This window comes from Triticum aestivum, chromosome 5A (assembly GCF_018294505.1).
Source record: "Triticum aestivum cultivar Chinese Spring chromosome 5A, IWGSC CS RefSeq v2.1, whole genome shotgun sequence".
Lineage (NCBI taxonomy): Eukaryota > Viridiplantae > Streptophyta > Magnoliopsida > Poales > Poaceae > Triticum > Triticum aestivum.
Window position 1 is genome coordinate 520,570,188 of NC_057806.1, and position 6,236 is coordinate 520,576,423.

A 6,236-nucleotide genomic window follows, 5' to 3' on the forward strand; every position below is an offset into this window, starting at 1 on the left:
ATGAGTTTGTTAACAAGACCTGCTCAACCTTGTTAGTGGATTCCTTTTGATGAGCATGAGATGGATGAAGTTAGAAAGCACAACTCTTTGTACCCTCTTTTTACTTTCTGTTATTTATATTGAATAAAGAAAAAAATAGTATTTTCCTCTCTGTTTTCTGAAATATCCATGCAATAAAAAAATACCCCAAAAATAAAAGTTCTCCAAATGCCCTAAAAATTAAATATGATTTTTTTCTAGAATATTTGAGAATATCTAGCACTGAGAACACATCAGGGGGAGCCAGCACCTAGCCACGAGGGTCCAGGGCACGCGCCCCTGCCTCGCGGGCCCCTGGTGGCCCCCTCCACTTATTCCAGCCACCACACACTCCTTCTTCATCCCAAAAAAATCACTAGCCATCTCAAACCTGAGTCCTTGCTCATCTTGCTGCCATATTTGATCTCCTTCCTCAAAGCTCCTCTCATAAAACTGCTTTGGGGGATTGTTCTTTGGTATGTGACTCCTCCAATGGTCCAATTAGTTTTTGTTCTAGTGCTTTATTTATTGCAAATTTTTGCTGCTTACGTGACCCTGTTCTTGAGCTTGCATGTCAAATTTATGTGGTCAAAAGTAGTTTTAATGCATGATATGGCCTCTAGGTACTTGTAGGAGTAGTTGCTATCAATCTTGTTGAGTTTGGTTCACATTTATTTTAAGTTACTAAAAATTTCAGAAATTTTCAAAAAAAGATGAAGAGATTTTTGAGGGGCTCATCGAGCCAAAGCTCGAAGGATAAGCAAAGTGAAGAGAACAAGAAGCCCAAGTATAATCTCCCTCGTACTGCGGAGGTTCGGCCATGTGAATGTCCTTGTGATGAGTTCTTGAAAGAGGCCGGGATTTATGAAGATTTTTATCAATTGGCTGAGAATGCAGGCCTCACCGCCTTCCTCCATGACCAGCGTGAACAGTATCTCTTACTCGCCAATACGTTTGTGCAAAATTTTCATTTCCATGCTAGGAGATCACCACCTTCGGTGGAATTTTATTTATATGATGAGCATAAGGAGATGTCACTTTATGATTTTTGCCGGATCTGTTTGATACCCTTTGAGGGCAGTATAGAGGAACCACATCGTAATGATGTGGAGGGATTTATTAATATGATTGCTGTAGGGGAAACGAGGAAAATTTCCGATGCGAGAATCACTAGCATACATTTTCCTGTTTTACGTTACTTCGCAATATTTGCTATTAGATGCTTAATTGGTCGCAGGAACTGTGGAAACCTTAGTGCCCCTGATATTGTTATTTTGCGCCATGCGTTGTTTCAGGACACTACTTTCAGTTTAGGCGCTATTGTTGCTAAACGGTTAAATATGAACCGTACTAAGAGCCCCATCCTCAGAGGCATCTTTGCCACGCGCCTTGCTGCACACTTTAACATACCTATCAGGCATTATGAGAAAGAGGAAAAGTTGTTGCCTTCTATTGCTCTAAGTTATAACAGTATGGTAGCACATGAGTTTATTGTTAAGGATAAGAATAAGACACTCAAATATAAATTGATATTTAACAAGAATTATTGTGAAGTTATTACCTTGCCTGCTCCCTCTTTGTTTAACATATTTTCAGGCAAGTACCTTGTTCTGCCGGAGGCCATTCATGCCTACCAGAGCCAGATGTCAGCTGCAGAGCTGGAGCCACCATCTGACCCTCACCGTCAGTCTGTTTGTCAGTGGAATCCGGAGGAGATCGCCAGCCAGTGGCAATCTGAGGACCCTTCTCAGTACGACCCCAGCTACAACTTTGATCCATGGGCATAGACCAACTTAGGCCAAAAGCCTAAGCTTGGGGCAGTACGCATTTCCCACCGACCTTACATTCATGATCACACACTCATGCCAGTTGTCAGTGCTCATACTTTTTCATTGTATCATCCATGCTAGTCTATTTTCATTTCCTCGCTTTCTTCTTGTGTGATTGAAAAACATTAAGAAAAACAAAAAAAGTAGTTGTAGCTTTTAGCTAGTTTACTTTCCATGCCTGTACTAGTAGTGATTAAAAAGAAAACCCAAAAAGATTTCTCGTTCCTCTTTTGCTTGTTGGGAGCTTTCCCGTGTAAATAGTTTTGTTTCTTTTCTTGTTCTTTGGGGGTCAAGAGGAGAAGACCTTAATAAAAATGTTGAGTGGCTCTTATATGCATTATTGTTGATCTAATAGAGACCCATATTACCTTGTCTTCTCTCTTGAATTGAACGCTTGTAGATTCCAGCGTAGTCCAATGCACGTGCACTATTATTATTATCCACACTATTCGGTCGTGCAAGTGAAAGGCAATAATGACGATATATGATGAACTGATTGAGATGAGAAAAGCTAGTATGAACTCGACCTCTCTTGTTTTTGTAAATATGATTAGTCCATCGTTCCTAATTCAGCCTATTATGAATGAAACATATTTGCAATGACAATTAGAGATTATAGTTTCTTATGCCATGCTTAATTAGCTAGGAGTTTATAATGGTTTACCTTGCGTGCCAACATGCTATTAAAATGGTTGTGATGTGGTATGATGGGGTGGTATCCTCCTTTCAACGATCGAGTGGCTTGACTTGGCACATGTTCACGCACGTAGTTGAAACAAAATCAACATAGCCTCTACGATATATAAGTTCATGGTGAATTATATCCTACTCATGCTTGCATTCGGTGTTGATTAATTTTAATGCATGTTCATGACTGTTGTCGCTCTCTAGCTGGTTGCTTCCCAGTCTCTTTCTATCCTTCACTTGTACTAAGCGGGAATACTGCTTGTGCATCCAATTCCATAAACCCCAAAGTTATTCCATATGAGTCCACCATACCTACCTATATACGGTATCTACCTGCCGTTCCAAGTAAATTTGTATGTGCCAAACTCTAAACCTTCAAATGAACATTCTATTTTGTATGCTCGAATAGCTCATGTATCAACTAGGGTTGTCTCTGTCCTCCATGCTAGGCGGGTTATTCTCAAGAGGAGTGGACTCCGCTCCTCACTCACGAGAAAATGGCTGGTCACCGGGATGCCCAGTCCCATTCTCAAATCAAATCAAAATAATTGCAAACAAAACTCCCCAGGATTGTTGTTAGTTGGAGGCACCCGTTGTTTCGGGCAAGCCATGGATTGATGCTTGTTGGTGGTGGGGGAGTATAAACTTTACCATTATGCTTGGGAACCGCCTATAATGTGTGTAGCATGGAAGATATCAAGACCTCTCGGTTGTTATGCTGACAATGAAAGTATACCGCTCATAATAGTATTCATCTCTATTTCAAAACCGAGCTCTGGGACCTCTACAAACCTCTGCTTCCCTTTGTGAAGGGCCTATCTATTTACTTTTATGTTGAGTCATCATCCTCTTATTAAAAAGCACCAGTTGGAGAGCACCGCTGTCATTTGCATCCATTAATGTTAGTTTACATTGAGTATGACTTGACTCGATCTCTTTTACCATGAATTACAATGTCTAGTCGGTCCTTGATCTTTAAAGGTGCTCTGCATTTATGTTTTGCAGTCTCGGAAAAGGCTAGCGAGATACCATCTTGTTATATCATATTATGATTGTTTTGAGAAAGTGTTGTCATCCGAGATTTATTATTATTGCTCGCTAGTTGATTATGCCATTGATATGAGTAAACATGAGACCTAAGTGTTATTGTGAATATGGTTAGTTCATAATCTTTGCTGAAAACCTGAATGCTGGCTTTACATATTTACAACAACAAGAGCAAACAGAGTTTGTCAAAGTTTTTCTTTATCACTTTCAGTTTATCAATTGAATTGCTTGAGGACAAGCAAAGGTTTAAGCTTGGGGGAGTTGATACGCCTCCGTCATATCTACTTTTCCAAACACTTTTGCCCTTGTGTTGGACTCTAATTTGCATGATTTGAATAGAACTAACCCGGAATGACACTGTTTTCAGCAGAATTGCCATGGTGTTATTTTTGTGCAGAAATAAAAGTTCTCGGAATGACCTGAAAATCAACGGAGATTATTTTTGGAATATATAAAAAGTACTAGAAGAAGAATCCACGTCAGGGGGCCCACGCCCTGTCCACAAGGGTGGGGGGCGCGCCTACCCCCCTGGGCGTGCCCCCTGCCTCGTGGGCCCCCTGATGCTCCACCGACCTCAACTCTAGCTCCATATATTCGTGTTCAGGGAGAAGAAATCAGAGAGAATGATTCATCGCATTTTATGATACGGAGCCGCCGCCTAGCCCTAAACCCTCTCGGGAGGGCTAATCTGGAGTTTGTTTGGGGCTCCGGAGAGGGGAATCCGTCGCCATCGTCACCATCAACCTTCCTCCATCACCAATTTCATGATGCTCACTGCCGTGCGTGAGTAATTCCATCGTAGGCTTGCTGGACGGTGATGGGTTGGATGAGATTTATCATGTAATCGAGTTAGTTTTGTTAGGGTTTGATCCCTAGTATCCACTATGTTCTGAGATTGATGTTGCTATGACTTTGCTATGCTTAATGCTTGTCACTAGGGCCCGAGTGCCATGATTTCAGATCTGAACCTATTATGTTTTCATGAATATATGTGAGTTCTTGATCCTATCTTGCAAGTCTATAGTCACCTATTATGTGTTATGATCCGTTAACCCGGAAGTGACAATAATCGGGACCATTACCGGTAATGATCGTAGTTTGAGAAGTTCATGTATTCAGTATGTTTTAATGCTTTGGTCCAGTTCTCTATTAAAAGGAGGCCTTAATATCCCTTATTTTCCAATAGGACCCCGCTGCCACGGGAGGGTAGGACAAAAAATGCCATGCAAGTTCTTTTTCATAAGCACTTATTACTATGTTCGGAATACATGCCTACATTACATTGATGAACTGGAGCTAGTTCTGTGCCACCCTATGTTATAACTGTTGCATGATCGATCGCATCTGACATAATTATCCATCACCAATCCAATGCCTACGAGCTTTTCATATATTGTTCTTCGCTTATTTACTTTTCTGTTGCTACTGTTACAATCACTATAAAACCAAAAATATTACTTTTGCTACCATTACCACTACTATCATATTACTTTGCTACTAAATACTTTGCTGCAGATATTAAGTTTCTAGGTGTGGTTGAATTGACAACTCAGCTGCTAATACTTAAGAATATTCTTTGGCTCCCCTTGTGTTGAATCAATAAATTTGGGTTGAATACTCTACCCTTGAAAACTATTGCGATCCCCTATACTTGTGTGTTATCAGTTGTCGAGGCCACGCCAAACCATAGAAGTGTCGAGCTAGCTAGGTCTACGTTTGCCACTAATATATCCATCTGTCATATTTGTATATTAATTGCCATGTTGTAATATTTGCAGAAGCTGTGGATCAACATAGAGACTTGGAAAAAGAACAGTTGTTGGGGGATATAATCTTCGGCGGAGGCGATGTCATGTCGTACCTCAACGACACCGATGATCTAGAAGGAGAGGGTGAAGTAGGCTCCGGTGATCGAACAATGGAGGTGGAAGAACATGATCATGATGGCTCCGGTGACCGAATGTCGGTGGAAGAAGGCCACTGTGATGACGGCTCCGGTGACGGAACGGATGAGGGAGTTGTTGCAAAGTATGGTGAGGTATATATATTAATTAAGCCTGTGCTGACTAGCTAATTGATGCATTAATTGTTTTGGTATGTAAACATATTAACTCTCTTCTTTCTTCTTTTCTAGCCCTCCGGATCGAGCCAAACTTCGGTAATGAGATGAGGCCCAAAGAAAAGGTTGCGCCAGGATGAAAGGTTCATGATCATAGCAATCGCGGGCGATGGCCAACCGATTGAACCCAGCCGGACCAAGGAAGCATTTTCTGCTCGATGCAGGGTTCTTGTTAGGGACATGATCCCGATCAGCATCCACCAATGGAATAAGCCTAAGAACAAAGACCCTCAAGTGTCTTATGTCAACGATAGACAGAAAGATGATCTTTGGACCGTGCTAAAGGCAAATTTCACACTACCGCCAGAGGAGGATCCGGAGAAGCCAGTTATAGAGCCATTGGTCAAGGCTCATGCTCTTAAGAAGATTGCAGATCTATTCAGGAGGTGGAAGAATGAGTTAAAATCAACGTTTGTCGACAAAGGGAAGACACCAGAATTCACCGGCCGATTTGAGAAGATAAGAGATCAGTGGCCCGCATTTGTGGCCTACAAGACATCGGAGAAGAGTAAGAAGATGTCAGCGACAAACAAGAT